The 21,739-nt window shown below is 37.2% G+C and overlaps 1 long non-coding RNA gene across 8 annotated transcripts in view; it reads left to right on the top strand.

Annotated features, from left to right (window-relative positions):
• The first annotated feature begins 8,950 nt into the window (after window positions 1-8,950).
• The window catches only part of LOC127495615 (uncharacterized), a 33,904-nt gene continuing 21,115 nt past the window's right edge, over window positions 8,951-21,739 (top strand). For 3 of the 8 annotated variants that reach the window (XR_007925149.1, XR_007925148.1, XR_007925142.1), the window contains exons 1-4: window positions 8,951-9,131; window positions 9,235-9,391; window positions 12,823-12,926; window positions 15,307-15,348. This is a non-coding gene — a long non-coding RNA (uncharacterized LOC127495615). Of the gene's footprint in view, window positions 9,132-9,234; window positions 9,392-9,439; window positions 9,508-12,822; window positions 12,927-15,306; window positions 15,349-21,739 lie in introns of all 8 variants that reach the window. The other 5 variants (XR_007925147.1, XR_007925145.1, XR_007925144.1 and 2 more) reach the window with 5 other exon arrangements.

Genomic DNA, 21,739 nt, shown 5'->3' with positions numbered 1-21,739 from the left:
TTTTATTACGTATGTACATATGTACCACGTGGTACAGTCGAATCATATAAAACAGCGAAATCGCTCCGGAAGTTCCTATGTCCTGTCTACAATTTTTACAAAACGAAATTTTTTTGAAACAGGGGTATTTCATGTCGTGAGGAAGAGCAGATCATGAGACATGATTCGGATCAAGCAGAATTTATTTTCAGACTTATTTGATGCCCAGTTTTGGTCTGTGCAATAAATATTAAAAGTTCTAAGCAGGTGCATTTTCAGACAGTTCACGTAATAAACTCCACTTTAACATGAACTCTAACTTAAGCAAAAGATTTTAATACACATTTAGTTAACAAAACGAAACCATAAACATTTTAATGTTAGTAAAAGTGGGAGTACAAGGCAACGATCCACCACATGCAGCGATATTGCTTTCATCTGTGCTGAGCAGATGACGTCACTTGGAGGGAGGCGTGACCAGGCCCGCTGAACACGCCCCAGTTTCTTGACTCCACCCCACGTCAAAACAGTGCCATGAAGTGAAACGCACAAAAAAGTGCAGCGCAAAGGGAAAACGGTGTCGCGAGCTCACACTTGACTGAAATGCAGAATAAAAGGAGCGTTGCAAATGAATTAGTAAGTGTGACCATGGAAAATATCTGTTGTAAAGATAAACAGGATCAAATTTCATAAGCTTCTTTTACAGCTGTCATTTATTTTTGCAATTAATTATTTAATTTTTTTCTCTCAATACTTTATTTTTCTTTTGCGATTCATTTTTGTTTGCAAAACATTTTTTTGTTTTGCAATACTTTACTCTTTTGCAAAACTATATGGCGTGATTTTGACTCCACAGATGTCTGTTTATCACAGCTGACGCGCAATAAAATGCTTCACGAAAAATAAAGCGCAGTTGATGAACGAATGACAAGGAAGCACAATAAAAGAACGTACAGTACACAAGAGTAAATACAAACGAGTTTGTTGTTAGACGCAAACAGCACAGCAGCTCCAAACAATCAATGACACTCAAACCCAGTGTTACTCACATGTGAAGTGGAATGAAAGCAGCCTCCGCATCTGTTTTCAGGTTTTCCCGCTTAGCTCTCTCCAACGCTGGAAAGCTTTTTTAATATAAATGCGGGTCCTAAAGAGCTTGCCCAGTCATAAACCTTCATTCCAGTGATATTCTTTTGAGCTCTTTTGTATTGTGTCCCATCTCTCATTCTGCAGTTTTCTTTTCTTTTTTCCAATCTCCCTCTTGCTCGTTCTCCCTCCTCGACCGTCATACGCCCCCTAATGATGATTGGTTAGAGGTTTGTTGTTGGTGTTGGCACGACTAATGCCGCGTTCCAGGCAACCCGTAACCCGTGTTTTTCCAACCTTCTACCCGTGAAAGTGCACTGGAACGGCAGTCAAACCCGTGACTTCCCACTCGTGAACTCGTACTAGATCGATGTACTCCCGCTCTGATGTCACATAGCCCGCGAAACAACAATGGCAGCCCTTACGGATGTGGTTTTTATGCGAGTGCATGGTAAAATAACGTAAAATAAAAGGTATAACAGCTTCTCTTGCCTTATGCGCCGTTTTTCCTCCTCCGTTTCCCTCAAATAAGCAAGGAGTAAGCACCTTTGGCGATAGAAATAATTGTAAATGAGCATAAGCCCCGTATGGTCCGCCATGCTGGTTTGTTTACACTCAGGCAGTTTGGCGTGACTTGCCTGGAACGCTACAAAGCCGTGGTTTGAAGTCCTGACTTACGGGCTCAAAAACCTGCCTGGAACGCAGCATAACTTCCACACAGTGTTGCCAATTTGAGAATTTTGTCGCCAGATTTAGCTACTTTCTCATTGTTGCTGCGACTTTTATTAATGTTTTGCGACAAGGAGCTATTTTAGCTATTTTTAAATAAAATTAGCGATTTTTTGGAGATTTTTTTATTTTGGGCAATTAAACTCTGGTTGGTCACACCCTGCCGGTAATAGGCTCATTTGAGATGAGCAAAATCTGCGCAGAACCGATCACCAGTGATCACCGCGAGATGCATGCCGGTTAGAAATGTGTCCGAGGGTGGGCCGACTTGCTTTGATGTCATGCCGACGTGTGTCAAAAAAGTCTCGCGAGGGCGAGGCGGACGTGTCGGATTCTGCAGTCGGGCGCAGTTGCTCTCCACCGACTGCGCTGACCAAAAGCACGATGGGAAACGACTTGCTGACGACACAGCTTAATGCTCATTGGTTTAAACAACCGTGATGTATTGATCGCTTTTAAAATGTTTGATTTTAAAACTCTAATATCATGATTTTATGTGTATAAATTATGTGTGAATATTCCCAAACTCTCTGACAGTGCAATCTCTCTATGGGTTATGTGATTTTTATCATATTTATAAATGAAATGATTCAATGAAATGAATAAAAATGATTGATACACACGCCTTCCGAATGGAAATAAGTACTTTGGGTGTATTGTTCATTATATTCATTTTCATATAAAAGCAACAGAACTTAAATTACATCCAGTTTATCAGCAACACAGCGCACGAGTGTGAATCCCGCGATATCCGCCTTAATTTGATCTCGTAGTTGTCTGATCCACTACGAGAACAGAGAACTGTCCGTCTTGCCTGCACTTTTTTCACTCCTCCACTCACTGCAGCCGCCTACTCTCGGCTGAATTTCAGGCAAGTCTAGGCACATCTCAAACAAGCCTATTCAGTCATTGATTAGGTCACATGACACACTTGGCACTGATTGGATTGCCTGTCCCACAGAGAAAAACAAAGCTGGGAAAACAAATAAAATACAAATATAAATTAATACAAATAAATACAAATGAGAGCATAATACTTATACAACTTAACACCCCCACATGCTCAAACATTTGTTATTTCATCATTTTAACATAAGTACACAAAATTCATACACCGAACATAAACAAATTAAATTTCATTAATTTAAGCTTTGTTGCTGGTTTTGTTAGTACATCTGCAAAACATATCATCCGTTGGACAGTACTCCAGACTAATTCTGCCTTAATTTATTACCGATCTCACAAAGTGGTATATAATGTCCACATGTTTACATCTCTGTCTATACACAGGATTTTTTGCTAAAGCTATAGCGCCCTGATTGTCTTCATAGACTCTAGACTCATACTTCAGACCATCAATGTTTTGTAGCAATTGCTGTAAGTATAAACACTCCTGTACAGTTGCGGCTAATGCCATATACTCAGCCTCACAAGTGGACAGTGCAACAGTAGGCTGCCTTTTGGTCTTCCATGAGACCAATGGACCATTTTTGTTAAGGCTAATGCAGTAACCCGTAGTGCTTCATCTATCACTTACATCAGCTGCCCAATTCGCGTCACTGTATGCATGTATCAAGTTCTCATTTGCACCTTTCCTGTAGCACAGTTCTTTGTCTTGGGTGCCTTTCAAATACCTTAAAACATGCTTGACAGTTTTCCAATGTTCTATAGTTGGCTTAGTAAAGTATTGTGACAGTTTACTTATTACAAAACTTAGGTCTGGTCTTGTACATGTTGCCAGGTAGATAAAGCTGCCTACTGCCTCCCTGTATTTTCTGACATCACTCATTATCTCAGCATCATCAGTATAGTCTAGTTTTTGTTCGCAGGGGGTAGCTCTGGACTTACAATTTTTCATGTCAAATCTCTCAAGTATTTTCTCAATATACACGTGTTGTGACATTAACACAATCAACATCTTGTACATAATCAATGCCAAGAAAATGTGTCAAAGTCCTTCATTTTAAACATTGACATGAGCATCTCTTTCACATTTTTAAGCACATTCATATCACTGGCAGCAATAATCAAGTCATCAACCCATATGATTATGAAAACTTTCTCAGTTTCTGTTACCTTTGCGAAAACACAATGATCAGCTGGGTTTTGAATTCACATAAATACTCATGCAACATTCTGTTCCAATTCCTGCCCGACTGTTTAAGTCCATAACTCCATTTCTCCAGTTTATACACCAATTTTTCATTGCCTTGAGATTTTACCTCGTAACCCTCTGGCTGTTCAATATACATTTCACATTCTACTGGCGCATGTAAATATGCCGTCTTCACATCCATCTGATGAACAATCAAATTTTCCTGTACCGCTTTTTGTATCAACATTCTGATGCTCGTCATACTGGCAGTTGGAGAAAAACTGTACCCTGACTGTACCCTTTGGCAACATATATATTGGCAACATATCGTGCTTTGTATTTGTCTGATCCATCACTATTCTTCTTAATTGCATAAACCTATTTATCCCCCACTAATTCTTTACCTTCAGGTAGATTGGTCAGGGTAAAGGTCACATTCATAATGATTTCATCTCCTCATCTATAGCTTTAACCCAGTTATTCACGTTCACTGATGCAACAGCTTCTCTGTATGTTTGGGGTACATTGCATACGAGCCTGTAACAATAATCAATGTCAGTTACATCACCTTCAAAACCGCAAACATAATCATTTAAATAACCCGGCCTTTTCCTCTCCCTGGCAGGATTTCTCCTTTGTTCAGGTTCATCTTCATCTTTTTGTGTTTGATTACATACTACTGGTTCTTTTACTGTGGCCTGTTCCTTAGTACTTTGCAGATGAACTTCTAAGCTTTTTCTAGATTCTCTAGGATTATTCATAACCCCAAAATCATCATCATCATCATCCATCGATATCATGTCTGCCTCAGTACTCTTTTTGGGTACAAACTCAACTAGTCTGTTTCTCTGTATTTTCTTGCTAGTAGGGTAGTAGATCATGTATGCTGGACTATTCTTGTCCTAACCTACAAAAATACCTTTCTCACACTTTCCTTTGTCATGTCTGTAAGCGTAACATGCTAATCCAAATTTCTGCATTATTGAAATGCCTGTTAACATGAAGTAAGCTGTCTGTTTAGTGCGATTGTTGAAACATCTGTTTCTCACTGTCTGGACTGCATAGGTTCACAACATTTTTGGTAACCCACTTTCTATTAGCATGCACATAGCCATGTCAAATAAGGTTCTCCAGTTTCGTTTAGCTGTGCTGTTTTGGTGTGGAGAGTATGGTGCTGATGTCTTCTACTTAATAACGCTTGGTACTCTCTTCCTGTGAACTCTGTACCATTGTCAGACCTGATGCACTTAATTTTTCCATATGGAGCCATGTCAGCAAGGAATTTTTCTGTGGCGGTCACTGTATCACTCTTATTTTTCAAGAAATATTCAAACACAGCACTAGAATAATCATCTGTGAAAGATAACGCATACCTATGACCATTTCTGGACACTGGGTCTATAGGCCCGGCTAAATCTATGTGTACCATTTCTAGAGGTGCTTTAGCTCTTGCATCTCGCCCTCTGTTTCTAGTTTGAACAAACTTTCCTTGCGTGCAAATTTCACAAAGTGGGATAGTTTTATCTCCTCTACTGTTAATTTCCATACCGTCAACAACCTTCTCCAGTTTAATTATATCTTCATAATTGCAATGACCTAATATCTCATGCCACGTCTGCAAGTCATAACATTTCTTACATTGGTCACCATATTCTTTGTCTATTGTGCGCAAATAGTACAGTTTGTTGTGCACGTGTATAGGGAATTTGGTACCGTCTTTATGTAGTAGAACGTTCATCCCCCTGAAGCAGTGTTTTGAAATCGGCCATCACTATATAAGTCCTTATTTTGTTTTGTTTTTGGCGCACCAAAAATATTCTCATCGCTTTATAATATTAATATTGAACCACTGTACTCACATGAACTGATTTAAATATGTTTTTAGTACCTTTGGTTGTTGGATGTTGAGGGAGGAAATGTTATTGCTCCCTATGTAGGCCTCACGGAGCCATCGGATTTCAACAAAAATATCTCAATTTGTGTTCCGAAGATTAACGAAGGTGTGGGTGTGGAACGGCACGAGGGTGAGTAATTAATGACAGAATTTTCATTTTTGGGTGAACTAACCCTTTAACGCCGTTGCGGAGGTTCTATTTTTCCGGTAAAATCACAAAACAAATGCACACAAACGTGTCCATGCTCTTGATATACAACCATTGATGGACATCTTTGAAATTAATGAGAAAAAAACAAAACAAAACGATGGGATGGCAGATTAGAACGCACAACCTTTGATACTGTTAACAAAAACTCTACCACTAGAGAATCCAAATATTTGTTGCGGATTTATATATTTATCCACTAAATTGAAGAATCTTGAAACTAACAATATATTGTATTGTGAAACTATCACATTAAACATGAGTTCTCAATGTACTATTGAAATTGATTCTTGGACATCGTAATGTTATTTTTTCTACAATTGTTATTGTACATATCTGATATAGCACTGTATTAGCAGCAATTTCGTTCACCGTTTTGTTTCTTTATGCTTTATAAAAAAAGAAAAAAAGAAGGAACAAAGCTGGGGAAAAAAATAAAATACAAATATAAATTAATACAAATGAGAGCATAATACTTATACATCTTAACATATTTTAATTTTGAACTCAATTCTAGTTGCCCTGTCTTTTTATGTTCTTCTGTTTGCTTCGGTGTGGGTAGAGGTAAGTACCGAAACCCGGTATTAAATGGGCCCCGTGGCTAAATTATTGTGTAGCTATCAATAAGCTCTGACGGTTCTGCTAAATTATGAAGAAAATACACATACATTTATTATTGCTATATAGACATTATCTTGCTAATTCGCCAGCTGTTTCTATATGCAATAATATTAGGACATTTGTCAATGATGCATTTTTGCTATTCGCAATCCAGAAGAGAGATCGCGCTCACGCAGAGGAGCTACAGCGCGTGAACAACATTACAGCCCTGTTTAATCGTGACGATGGAGAGAACTAAACATTCAAAGGCCTGCGTACACTTTAGGCCTGTGATATTAAGCTAATTTTATTTTGATGGCTTCCAATGATCATCAAAAAAAAAAAAAGATATCTGAGGTAAAACTATTAAAAACTAGCCGCGTTTCGTCTAGCACAACTTCTTTTCACAGCAGTGTGCATTCGTTCCTCCATAAACCCAAACTTAATGTCAGAATTAGCTCAACCGGTCATTGTTGTAAAATGCAGTCTTTACTGTTGCTAAATTGCGAGACATGTTTGATAATTATTATCAACGTTTTAAAAAGTTGAAAGCACAATAATCCGCGCAAGAGACGCTGTTCCCCAAGCTGAATTGTATGTGCGCGCTCCAAAACGGATCGCATATACAGGTGCTGGTCATATAATTAGAATATCGTGAAAAAGTTCATTTTTTTATTGTAAATTATTTTAAAAAATGGAACTTTCATATATTCTAGATTCCCTACATGTAAAGTAAAATATTTCAAAAGTTTTTTTTTTTTTAAATTTGTTGATTAGAGCGTACAGCTAATGAAAGTCCAAAATCCAGTATCTCAAAATATTAGAATATTTACATTTGAGTTTCATTAAATGACCATCCCTACAGTATAAATTCAGGGTATCTTTTGTTCTTTGAAACCACACTAATGGGGAAGACTGCTGACTTGGCAATGGTCCAGGAGACAATCATTGACACCCTCCACAAAGAGAGTAAGTCACAGAAGGTCATTACTGAATGGGGTGGCTGTTTACAGAGTGATGTATCAAAGCATATTAAATGCAAAGTTGACTGGAAGGAAGAAATTGGGTAGGCAAAGGTGCACAAGCAACAGGGATGACCGCAAGCTTGAGAATACTGTCAAGTAAAGCCGATTCAAACACTTGGGAGAGCTTCACAATGAGTAGAATGAAGCCGGAGTCAGCGCATCAAGAGTCACCACACAGACATCTTCAGGAAAAGGACTACCAAGCCACTTCTGAACCAGAGACAACGTCAGAAGCATCTTACCTGGGCTAAGGAGAAAAAGAACTGGACAGTGAACAGTGGTCGAAAGTCCTCTTTTCAGATAAAAGTAAATTTTGTATTTCATGTTGAAATCATGGTCCCAGAGTCTGAAGGAAGCCTGGAGAGGCACAGAATCCAAGCTGCTTGAAGTCTAGTGTGAAGTTTCTGAAGTCAGTAATGATTTGGGGGGGCCGTGACGTCTGCTGGTGTTGGTCCATTGTGTTTTATTAAGTGCAAAGTCAATGCAGCCATCTTCCAGGAGATTTTGGAGCACTTTATGCTTCCATCTGCTGACAAGCTTTATGGAGATGCTGATTTCCTTTTCCAGCAGGACTTTAGCACCTGCCCACAGTGCAAAAACCACTTTCAAGTGGTTTGCTGACCATGATATTACTGTGCTTTATTGGCCAGCCAACATGCCTGACCTGAATCTATGGGATATTTTCAAGAGAAAGATGAGAAACAGTCGATCCAACAATATACAGATGATCTGAAGGCTCAATAGTGCCTCAGCAGTGCCACAGGCTGATCACTTCCAGGCCACACTTCACTGATGCAGTAATTTGTGCTAGGAGCAAGTCATTTGCTGTAATATGTCCTGCCGATCAAGTATTGAGTGCACAAAAGAACATACTTTAAAGAACTTGAACTTTTCTGTTTTGCAAATCCATTTTTTGATTGATCTTAGGAAATATTCTAATATTTTGAAATACTGGATTTTGGACTTTCATGAGCTGTACGCTCTAATCATCAAAATTTAAAAAAAAAACTTTTGAAATGTTTTACTTTACATGTAGGGAATCTAGAATATATGAAAGTTTCATTTTTTAAAATAATTTATAATAAAAAAATGAACTTTTTGATGATATTCTAATTATATGACCAGCACCTGTAGATGAATTACACTTTGGGCTTCGGGTGCACGTCCAAACGATCAAATACACACAAAAAATATTTCTAAATAAATATATATATATATATATATATTTTTTTTTTTTTTTTTTAATATACACACATGCAGACCTGTTTATACTTATTCATATTTGGCGACTTTTTTTGTGAAAAACAGAGGCTTTTGAGGGTGGTCCTAGAGATTTTCCGAGGGAGGGGTGTGGCAACTGTGCCTCCAAACAGTGTTTTTAAAATTGTACTTACTCCACTAGGAAATACTCCAGGAAGTTCCCTACCCATTCTGCCAGGAGTGGACTAAAATTTGGGGAGTGAGACATTTTTGTTCTCCACTTCTAAAAGCACCGAAGGAGTGGATGTCTCTAAGGTAAGGAGGGTTTCATTTCTCTGTAATAAAATGTTCCAAGCTCTCCCGTGAGCTGTCTCGGCGCGGCGCGTGGTAATGTTTGAATGTATCGATTTGTTCTAAGCGACTGCGCGTCTTGGGACTCGAGGAGGGGAGCAGTCAGTGCAGCTGGATGCAACTGAAAAGGTTCCGTTGTCCGGCGAGGTCCGGTTGGGGAGTTATGGAGAATGTCCACTACAGCGGCAAAACCCCGCTAAGTGCCGCTGACAAGGTTAAAACGGGTGTGTCTGTAGCGAGTGTATTTACGGTGGTGCTTCCAATGTTTTCAGGCTTACTTGTGAGTTGTGTCCGTTTCAAGTTCAAAGCGATCATGAGATGTAGAAAAAATCATTCCTCAGTAAGTTAAATAATGATATATTGCATATAATTTGGTATAAAAGTGTTACAAGTTTTTTGACTTAAGTAAAGTTGGCCGCATATTCACAGATTCGAATTTCCTGAGTCAATAACTCCTGAGCTCAACGCTGTTACTACACAAATAACACCTCTTTTCTATCGTAGTAATGTAGAGAGGCAGCTACAACCCAATTTTCCTCAAAATCAGCTTTCCTCCGCGGTGGACAAAATACGTAAGTCTCTGTGCGGACGACTGAGAGACAGATTCCAAGGGACCGTCTGCAAAGTGCAAAACCCGAAAAGCGAAAACTACAAAAACAGTCAATAACTTCACTGTAATACACTGTACTGTCACCAAATTCAGCTCACACATCACTGATGTCCTGATAGTTATACTACAACACTTATTTGGGGAAAATGTCTTTTTGTATCATTTTTATGATTTTTCATAATGAAAAAAAATCAATAACTTGACTATTATGGAAATTAAATTCAATAACTTCACTGTAATACACTGTACTGTCACCAAATTCAGCTCACACATCACTGATGTCCTGATAGTTATACTACAACACTTATTTGGGGGAAATGTGTTTTTATATCATTTTTATGATTTTTCATAATGAAAAAAAAAATCAATGACTTGACTATTATGGAAATTAAATTCAATAACTTCACTGTAATACACTGTACTGTCACCAAATTCGCCGCACACATCACTGATGTCCTGATAGTTATACTACAACACTTATTTTGAGAAACCTTGCTTTTTGGTTAATTTTTTTTGTTTGCATTATGAACAATATACAACAATATACATTTCACTGTGATGTAAACTTCAATGTGTAAATCAGCTTTTGTCAAACATATGTAATCCTGCTGCTTATATAAGAGCTATTACAGATATTGTTAAACTCTATGGTCTCTGTACTTGCTTTAGCTCAATGCACAATACCAAGGGATATGTCCGCTCGGTATTTGTGCTTCTGTCATCCCAAGGCATTTTATGTGGAACCATCTTGTGCAGGTTCCACACTGAATCTATAAGGGGGGGAATATGTAAATTATATCTATAAAATATCTGTGTTTAGAACTGAAAAAAAAAAAAAAAAAAAACCCTGAACATGTTTTGCTTAAGTGTTATCTGACATAATTAAGATATTTTTTCTGACACAGTTTAACTCTGAGATCTTGTCATATTTTATTAACATTTTTTTAAACTATAGTGAATAAACTGTAATAATGAATAAAATGTATAAGGTGCCCAAATAAATGTGGGTTTGACTGTATATATAGTATATACAGTATATACACAGACACTCACACACAACCTGTTAAGTTTGCAGGAAGTATACAGAAATTTTAAATACAATAATACCTGATCCTTTTAGAATGACTTCAGCCATGTCTCTTCTTTGCTTATTAAGTGATTCTTGTGACGGGTCAATTTCAAACATTTGTGGAATGTTTGGGAATTTTTTCACTGTCCTCTTGGCCATCTGTACGGATGGCATAACACATGTACTGTCTCTTATACAGTAAAAATACAGTGCATGTTGTCACTCTATCTTAATTTTAATATGTTTATTAGAATTACCTCCATTACAAAGACTCCACAGTTGGTGGTATCTTTTTGAAAGGTGTGGACAATCTTTCCGGGCTTCCACCTGATGTCCACCCAGTCCTCCTTTCCGAGTCGGTTTCTACGCATCTTGAAATACTCTCTAAAATATAAAATTATAGTGATTTATCATTTACTTTTGCCTCATTAAAATATTTTACCTATTTTCCATAATCTATCTTTTATTACCCAAATTTGTAGCAGGCCTTTTTTGAGTCCTTCAATTCGTTTGACCCTTGCATGGGGTCAACCACAAAAATTTGGCTCGAAAGGGCATGAAGATACTGGTGGGGAAAAAAAAAATTACATATCATTATACCATTTCAGTAGTGTCAATACATATAAATCAACATTTTTCTATAAAACTTTAAAGCCACAGTTGACACAATGATACACAGCCTTGGAAGTGAATTCACTGTGGAAAAGAAACTTACTGAGCATAAATAAATAACAAGACATTTGAAATATATATATTAATGTATAAAACTGTACAGTAGACATTGTAGTGGATAATTTGAAAGTTGAAGTTATCTATGGATAAATTTAAAGTAATTAAGTATTTCAATATGTTTATGCATTACTGGATTCCTAAAGCAAATATTTTATAGATATAATTTACATATTTTCCCCCTTATAGATTCAGTGTGGAACCTGCACAAGATGATTCCACATAAAATGCCTTGGGATGACAGAAGCACAAATACCGAGCGGACATATCCCTTGGTATTGTGCATTGAGCTAAAGCAAGTACAGAGACCATAGAGTTTAACAATATCTGTAATAGCTCTTATATAAGCAGCAGGATTACCTATGTTTGACAAAAGCTGATTTACACATTGAAGTTTACATCACAGTGAAATGTATATTGTTGTATATTGTTCATAATGCAAACAATAAAAATAATCAAAAAGCAAGGTTTCTCAAAATAAGTGTTGTAGTATAACTATCAGGACATCAGTGATGTGTGCGGCGAATTTGGTGACAGTACAGTGTATTACAGTGAAGTTATTGAATTTAATTTCCACAATAATCAAATTATGGAATTATTTTCATATTAAAAAAATCATAAAGAATATACAAAAACACATTTCCCCCAAATAAGTGTTGTAGTATAACTATCAGGACATCAGTGATGTGTGAGCTGAATTTGGTGACAGTACAGTGTATTACATTGAATTTATTGAATATAATTTCCATAATAGTCAAGTTATGGAATTATTTTCATATTAAAAAAAAAATCATAAAGATTATACAAAAAGACATTTCCCCCAAATAAGTGTTATAGTATAACTATCAGGACATCAGTGATGTGTGAGCTGAATTTGGTGACAGTACAGTGTATTACAGTGAAGTTATTGACTGTTTTTGTAGTTTTCGCTTTTCGGGTTTTGCACTTTGCAGACGGTCCCTTGGAATCTGTCTCTCAGTCATCCGCACATAGAGACTTACGTACTTTGTCCACCGCGGAGGAAAGCTGATTTTGAGGAAAATTGGGTTGTAGCTGCCTCTCTACATTACTACGATAGAAAAGAGGTGTTATTTGTGTAGTAACAGCGTTTAGCTCAGGAGTTATTGACTCAGGAAATTCGAATCTGTGAATATGCGGCCAACTTTACTTAAGTCACATACTGTTGGTGCACGGATGAGTATTTGTAATTTGAACAACTTTTGCAACTGCTTTTATCATTTAATTAGAAGCACATCTTGGCTGGAGGCGTTCGGACAGGGCTGAGGGGACCTCTCCTCCCCCCGAGATTGAAGCTCTGGGTCCTCTCACAAAGATATGCAGCACATACAGGGTAGCATACACATATTTTGCTATTGTAATTCATACTAGTAGTTTCATGTACCCAACTCTTTTACAAACATATATTTTTTGTATCCTACAAGGAAATGTGTGTGCTATTAAAGGGTTAGTTCAACCAAAAATGAAAATTATTTACTCACCCTCAAGCCAACCTAGGTGTATATATGTATATACAGTGCTCAGCGTAAATGAGTACACCCCCTTTGAAAAGTAACATTTTAAACAATATCTTAATGAACACAAAAACAATTTCCAAAATGCTGACAAGACTAAGTTTTATATAACATCTGTTTAACTTATAACATAAAAATAAGTTTAATAACATAACTTAGAGAACAACATTTTCAGTTTTACTCAAATTAGGGTGATGCAAAAATGAGTACACCCCACTGAAAGTCTCTGGAGCAAAGCTACATTTTAGACTACAAATGTCTAATTTAACAAGAATTTAACCATAGGTGAGTCTAATTATTCATTACGCAGGTGTCCAGCAGACAGTTGACTATAAAAGGGTGTTAAAACCCCTTCCCATTTCATGCTGTCAGCAATCGCACCACATGGAAGAGAAACGTCACAAGACCTGAGAAAGAAAATCATTTCTTTACACCAGAAAGGTGAAGGCTACAAGAAGATCAGCAAAGCTTTACTTATCAGTCAGAAGACTGTAGCAAAAGTGGTACAAAAATTTAAAAAAGATGGAACTGCAACCATCTCACAGAGACGTCCGGGTCGTCCACAGAAGTTAACACCTCGACAGGAGCGTCTTCTGATGAGAAGGGTTAAAGAAGATCGGCATGCGAATTCACTGCAGTTATCTAAAGAAGTAGAAAGCCAAACTGAGGTGACTATTTCCCGTGACACAATACGGCGTACACTGCAGAGGAATGGCATGCATGGGTGCCGTCCACGAAAGAAGCCTCTCCTAAAGCCCAGGCACAAAAAAAAGCCCGCCTAGAGTTTGCCAGGGCCCATGCTGACAAAGATGAAGACTACTGGGACTCTATACTTTGGAGTGATGAGACCAAGATAAATGTTTTTGGAACTGATGGCTTCAAAACTGTATGGCGTCGCAAAGGTAAGGAATACGAAGAAAAATGCAGGGTGCCTACAGTGAAACATGGTGGTGGCAGTGTCCTTATGTGGGGCTGCATGAGTGCTGCTGGTGTCGGGGAGCTGCATTTCATTGATGGCATCATGAATTCAAAGATGTACTGCTCTATACTGAAAGAGAAGATGCTACCATCACTCCTTGCCCTTGGTCGTCGTGCACTTTTCCAACATGGCAATGATCCTAAACACACATCTAAGGCCACTGTTGGATTTCTGAAGAAGAACAGGGTGAAAGTGATTCAGTGGCTCCTGATCTGAACCCAATTGAACACCTATGGGAAATTCTGAAGAGACAAGTTGAGCATCACTCTCCATCCAGCATCCAGTCTCAAATTTCTGTCAACATGGGGACTGGAGAGGTGCCAGTCAATCAATAAATAAAAAAGAAAAAAAGAAAAGAAAAAGTAATATGCGTTACTTATTTGAAAAAGTAACTCAAATATTTTTTGTTTAAATTGCATTACATTACTCTTTAATTGAAAAAAGTAGTCAGTAACTGATTACGTAATGTGCGTTACTTGTAATGCCTTAGGCTACCCCCAAAACTGGCCATACCCTTCTCATTTAGCCGGTGTGGGACCATGATTGACACGTTACTTGGGAAAATATATTTATTTTCGGTCAAAAGTGAGAGCCAAAATTCACTACGTTTATACCTTCAAAAATTAAACAAGTCATGAACACGTCAAAGCGAAGTTGAGTGTAGCTGAGTTTACTTGAGTTGTATTGAGGGAGGCACAACCTGTATGAACAGTAAACAATGTACAATGCAGTGATGGATGCCACAATTGCATCTGCCACCACCACAGTTACTGTAGTATGTGAGTAAGAGTAAGTTGAGATTTACTGAGTAAATGTTATTGTTTTTACAGTTTTTTTTTTTAACAGATGAACTGCATTTTAATTGTTCAATATCTTTGCAATTTAAAATTGTTGTTCAATGTTTTAGAGATTTAAAAGTTATTTAACCATTCTGGTATTGAATAGCAAATTATCAGTTGTAAAATAGAACATAAATAAAATGAATACCTGAAATATTTTTTTTATTTTTTGTTTTAACATTTAAAAAAATAAGTTGGTTGGGCTACTTTAGTTAGAGCAAATAATGTTTGCAGTACATCAAGTTTCAGTTACACAGAACTTTTCACTGAGTGCATTGAGGTTGCAGCAAATTTATGTTTTAAATGTATTTATGTTTTATTGGTTTGGCATGCAAACCGATAACTAATAAGGTTTTTTTTTTTTTATCATTATTTTGGTAGTCTTTCTGATGGCTGAGACTCTTGACAGAGACAATGAGTCAGGTAAACAAAACATTATTATTATAATTATTATTTTTATTATTACATTTTGCTTTTGGCATGCTTTTATGTAATATAATTTGCATTCTGGATTCTACATTTTATAAGGCCATGAGTTCCCTCTGAATCAAAGGCCTACCAGTAAACATGTGCAGCTAAATGAATTATTTGTACACTTAATATGTGGGTCAATGACGTATAAGGATTTTCGACAGGCCAATTTTAAAATACAAAAAATAATAATATCTAATGCAATTGTTCAAACATTAAGAATGTTGTGTACACATAAATTCATATTAAAATTTTAAATGAAGTGATTTTAGTGTTTTTTTTTTTTTTTTTTTTTTTTTTTTTTTATCTAGATGAATTGGCCATAGCCTTAAAAAATGTCATATGGTGCGACCATTTTCACAGAATTTTCATAAACACACATTTTATAAACATTTTTTATATTAAAAAAATCACATCACAAACCTAAGTGCAACATTCGATTTAAGTTGACTTTCATTTAAGTTGAAATGAATTAATTCTATATTTCATCAAGGACACATTAGGCCTAAATTGATCAAAAATTACAGTAAAGACATTTATAATTTTACAAAATATTCTGTATCAAATAAATGCTGTTGTTTTAAACTTTCTATTCATCAAAGAATCCTGGCAAATAAAATATATCACAGTTTCCACAAAAATATGAACATTGATAATAATTAGAAATGTTTCTTGACAGTGGCGTGCACGGACTCCCCTGCCCCTGTCACGTATTGTTTTGGGTTTTGTTTTCATGTTCATGATTTCATGTCTTTTATTTTGTAGTTTGTTTTATGTTGCTTGCTTGTGCCATGCTTCCCTTGCTCCTCATGTTCTCCCTTAGTCTATGTGTCATGTTCTGATTGGTTGTTTATGGTCATGTGGTTTTCAGTTCTGTTGGTCATTGGTTCCCTTGTTCCTTGTGTCACTTCCCCATTGGTTGCCATAGTCATGTGTTCACTAAGTTTATGTATTTAAGCCATTGTCTTCCCCATGTTATTGGGTTGTGTATTGTTAATGTAACCCTGCTGTTGGTGAGTGTGATAGTCAAGTCTGTTCTTTGCCATGCCATGCCAGTTCTTTGCCATGTCAAGTCTGTTCATCATTAAGTCTGCTCATCATTAAGTCTGTTTATGTTCAAGTCTAATGGTTGCTTTGTTTGTTCACTTTGTTACAATAAACTGCACTTGGGTTCATCAAGCTCGCCTTCAGTCTGGACTAATCGTTACAGCCCCTTTGATCGCAAAAGTGAAAGTGCCCTTTGCGGTCGCGGTGCCCCCGCATTCCCATTTCTCTATTTTTTTTTCCAGATTTAAGACAGCGTTACAAACCTGCTCACTGCCTCCACAGGTCCTTCGCAAATTGGTATATGATGCAACATCCTGTCTTTGAATGGATTTCAACATTAAAGTCCCAAAGTGGTTGTTTTTTGATGGTCGCGCCACATGATATTTCATAAAATGGACATCATCGGACAAAGTTTGTTTGTATATTATGATGGAAATATAAATACAAATGCTTTGCAATTTTGTACAGGATTACAAAACATGTTGGAAATCATGCCAATTAGTGCAGAAAATGAATTTGAATAAATTTAGAGTAATTTCAAAGACATTTCCAAAACAAGTTATGATATTTTGACACTTTAAATAACAGAAAACTTCAAATAACTCATGTTTTTTGAAAAGTTAAAGTGAGTACGTGCACGGGAGAGGTACTACATATATATGGTATCTTTTTATGCATTTAAACCAAATTTTACCTTTAAAAAAATGCACCCGGACAGAACATTTAGGCGTCATGTCATTGACCCATGAACGTTTTTAATTAATAGTTTTATGCAAATATGGTTACAATTCATATCATTTATTATATTGCAGTGCCATTTCAGTATGAACCCCTTTCAGAGTGAACTATAGCAGGGTAAAATTTTATAGAGGTAAATGGGAGGGAGACCCTGGCATTTTCGTGTTTTCATTTGCTCCAGCAGTTCACGAGTTCACATATACATATAATTAGATAGAGTAAAGTAATGCGTATTTGGCGTGCTGTCCAGGGGGAGGGCTCCGAGCTCGGAATTTTGGCCCGAACCCAGAGTACTCCCCCCGGATGTGGTTATGAGAGATAGAACTAGAAGTGAGGAGATGGGGTGGTGGAGGGATGCTGATAAACTGTCAATGAACAGAGGTAAGTCTGCAGTATATATACCTCTGTTGGTTGATTAGCTGAATGCTTTCCACTTGTGATAATTAGTCTAATTATCTGCACCTGCTCCTCACGAATTTTGTTAATAAAACATCATCAAAAGAAAAAAACACTTTTTGACTTTTTGCTGCTGCCATGGTAAGGATGGCTTTTATGCTTTCCATCAGTCAGATGAGAAATGTGGGTACGATCTAAAAGGCAGGAGGGACCTGTTTGACAACAATTTTTTTTTTTTTTTTTTTTTTTAAGCGCTTACAGTCACATCTGCTTCGTAAGGACGCCCCATTTTGAAAAGTGATCCCTGTGCTTAAACATGTCGCCCCTTGCTGTCTCCCAGTGTGGAATTGGATGTAGGCCTTTACGCGTAGGTCAGATATCCACATATCAGATGTGTATCTAATTTAAAATCATATTTGGAAGTGGCTCAGTTCAGATGTGAAAAATCCATTCCTATGTGTGTTCCTGTTTATGTGCATGTAACAAAATCTGGGGCCGTATTCACAAAACATTTTATCTTACCACTAAGAGTTCTCCTAAATAGCAGTAAAAGTTCTTAGTTAAGAGTTTTCTCTTAAAACCTATTCACAAAGCTGCTGAGACCAACTTTTACTAAGGAATAGACTGAAGTTAAGAGTAAGGGCGGGGTTGACCTCTTGCTATGGAGTATACACACAGTGATTGGCTGATGGGGGAGGAGTCAGCGATTTAATCATAGAAATATTGTAGAATGAGGTGTCATGTTTCCATAATAAAATAAAGGTTTTAAAATACAAATGTTGCCATATTCAAATAAAGGTTTTAAAATGTAGGCTAAGTGTCACTAATTAAACTAGTATATACAGTTAATTGTCTGCCTCTTGGATGTCTGCATCTCAAGAGATTGCAGAATTCAAGCAACAAATTATGTTTTATAAAAAAAAGTTTGGGAGGAACGCATTCAAACGGTCTTTCTAATCAGCACGAGAAGAGGGATAAATACACAGACGAGAGTGAGGAACGGGGTGGCGGAGGGATGCAGAAAACTGTCAAAGTAACTATAGGCGAGTTATAGTTACTTTGACAGTTTTCTGCATCCCTCCGCCACCCCGTTCCTCACTCTCGGCTGGGGATTTGGGGAGAACTTCGGGTTTGGGCTAAATTCCAAGCTTGGACAGTACACCAAATCCGCTTATTATATATTTTATTACTCTATTCAATCATTTGTAAGCGTGAACTCATGAAAACCACTGCCACAGGTAATCGGACAATATTTATTTATTTGTTAAAAATTTATTTTTGGCGCCTCATCGTAGATTCAAATCTATAAATCAAAATGTACTGCATTTATGAAGAAAAAGTTCAGCACCTAAGGCTCTATCGCTATTGCCTCAATGGTGTACAGTGTCTTTGGGTGGATTAGGATTGTTGGTGATTTAATGACTTAGGAGTCCTCTTGACTACTACTAACGTTTCACAGATTTAGGAGCTAGTTTTAGCGCTAAAATGCTTTGTGAAATAGCCTACTCTTAGAGCAAAAAGTTAGGACTCCTAAAATTAGGACTGACACGCCCATTATTTTATAAGAGTTTCTCCTAAATCTGAGATTTAGGAGCTACTTTTAGCCTTAAGATGTTTTGTGAATACGGCCCCTGATCTGTGTCCCAATCTATAGCCTTTTGAAATTTAATCACATCAGGTATCGCGATCTCTGATATCCTTCCCCTTTGTGTGATGAGTGCAGATCTCATCTGAACATGTTTCAGGTCGCTTCCAAATAGGGTGACCACCTGGCTATTGATCTGTTGCACGACAGTAGATGTGATTTTGCGGGACAATGCGGGACACGTGAGACAGATAAATTTACAACTATTACGCTATGTAAATATTGATTTACATTTGCTGGCAAACTTGGCATATGCGCCGATTAATGTTTCTGCCGTTGGGTGCCCACACTATAATGTTGCGCTTATGGCAACATTAAATCCTGGAGAGAATATAATTCTAGATTCACGGCTGCACATGCAGGAGGACAAAGTTTAAGCACGCACATGTGAGATCTGAGCGAGAGCGCGCGCGTCCAGTTTGTGCGAGAAGTGAATCCGCCTGTGAGCGGAGAGATTGCTCACGCATTTGATGCGTTCTCATGTACAATAATGTGCTCTCGTACGGTGTACATTTTAGGACTTCCTCACACCTCAGTCATACAACGAAAAGGCGTCATGCCTCCGACTAAAAGGCTTCAGGTCTCAGGAAAAACGACGTCGGGTGTCAGGTCTCGTACAATTAGGCATCAGACGAAACAGACTCAGATAAAAAGGCATTGGACATAACGGCCTCAGACTAAAAGGCATCAGACGAAACGAACTTAGAAAGAAGCGAATTGCCCCGCCTCAATGTGACGTCACGTGCACGCAGTTTTCTGTTAAATGTTACACTAAGTTGTATAAAACATATCCCAGAGATTATTTTGTAAATTTGTATTATTCACTAGATTTATTTGCATGTAAAAAATTGCTAAATAACATATTGCAACTAGCTTGCATTGCAAACTATTGTAAACACATACGAAAATTAACCATGGTTAAAAGTGTGTTAACTATGATTTTTTATTTATTTTTTTTTCGGATTGATAGACTACTATTTGTATAACAATAATTTTACTACAAACACCATAAACTAAAGTGTAGCAAACCCATGGTTAATTTGTGGTTACCAATAATTTTTATTAGAGAAGTAAAAAATCTTTCGAGCTATTTGACTGCATTGTTATAAGCACAGCTGCTTTGTGTACAGAGGTTACCAAGGAAACGGCTTTATTTCTGCTGTTCCAGCGCCACCTACTGTCAGAGAGTCGATTAGGCAAGGCAAGGCAATTTTATTTATTTAGCAACCTAAATTTTATTTAGGTAATTCAAAGTGCTTTACATAAAAAGGAAACAAATACATAAGAATAAAAATGGAATGCATAAAAAATAAAAATAACAATAAAAACAGAATACCACTATCTGGATGGAAGAGTCACATTTTACATTTTCATTCAGCCCGTTGCTGTTTTTCTGCAGACCAATGTGAAAATCGACATGTTCTTTTCTGTATAGAACCTAACCATATTTAATTAAGGCTCGCACACACATCTTACATCAATTTGGGTATAGTAACAGTTAAATATATAAAATAGGGAGAAAGAAAAAGACAACTGAAGGACGGCGTTATGATGGGATAAAAGCCAATAGAAAGTTAGGCTATACAAAAAAAACAAAAAACAACAAAAACTGATGCCTTTTAGTCTGATGCCTTTTTGTCTGAGTCCGTTTCATCCGATGCCTTTTCGCCTGATGCCTTTTGGTCTGAGGCTGTTTTGTCTGATGCCTAATTGTACGAGACCTGACACCTGACGTCGTTTTTCCTGAGACCTGAAGCCTTTTAGTCAGAGGCATGACGCCTTTTCGTTGTATGACTGAGGTGTGAGGAAGTCCTAAAATGTACACCGTACTCTCGACATTTTTCATTATAATAACGCCATAGAACCCACATTAAATGAACTATTACCGTGAGAAGAAAGTCGTGTCTGAACGTCGCAATTTTTTTTATTGGTTAAAACGAATGGAGAATACCTCGTTTTTCCGTAAGGTGCTCGACCATTTCCATGGGTAGCGCTTGATCGCTGCCGTTCGTTGGAAACACAGCTCCTGAATAGTCATCTGTGAATGATAAGGCAAATCTGAAACCATCTTTCCCTGCTGGTTCTATAGGACCAGCCAGATCTGCATGAACAAGTGCAAATACATCTTTTGCTTTCTCATCTAGATCTCTATTTCTGTTCTGAGCAAATTTGCCTTTTACACACACTTCACATTTCAAATTGGATCTGTCAATTTTACCTCTAATTTTTATCCCATCTGTAACATTCTCCAACTTTAACACATCATCATAATTACAATGACCCAGTATTTCATGCCATGTCTGAATATCATAGCACGTGTTACACTCATCAATCTCATTAGCAACAGTACTCATAAAATGAATACATATGAATACATATGAATATCAAAAGTTGTACCATTTTTGTGAATGAGTCGGTTCTGTCCCTCTTAGAAGATTACTGTCGCTCCGTGTGAAATTGCCGCTTTGACGGAAAAGATGTCTTGAGAAAATGATGGCACATAAAGTGCCTCCGTCA

Source organism: Ctenopharyngodon idella, chromosome 15 (assembly GCF_019924925.1).
Source record: "Ctenopharyngodon idella isolate HZGC_01 chromosome 15, HZGC01, whole genome shotgun sequence".
NCBI lineage: Eukaryota > Metazoa > Chordata > Actinopteri > Cypriniformes > Xenocyprididae > Ctenopharyngodon > Ctenopharyngodon idella.
Note: the sequence above shows the minus strand (reverse complement) of the source record. Positions and strands in the feature narration are given on the sequence as shown.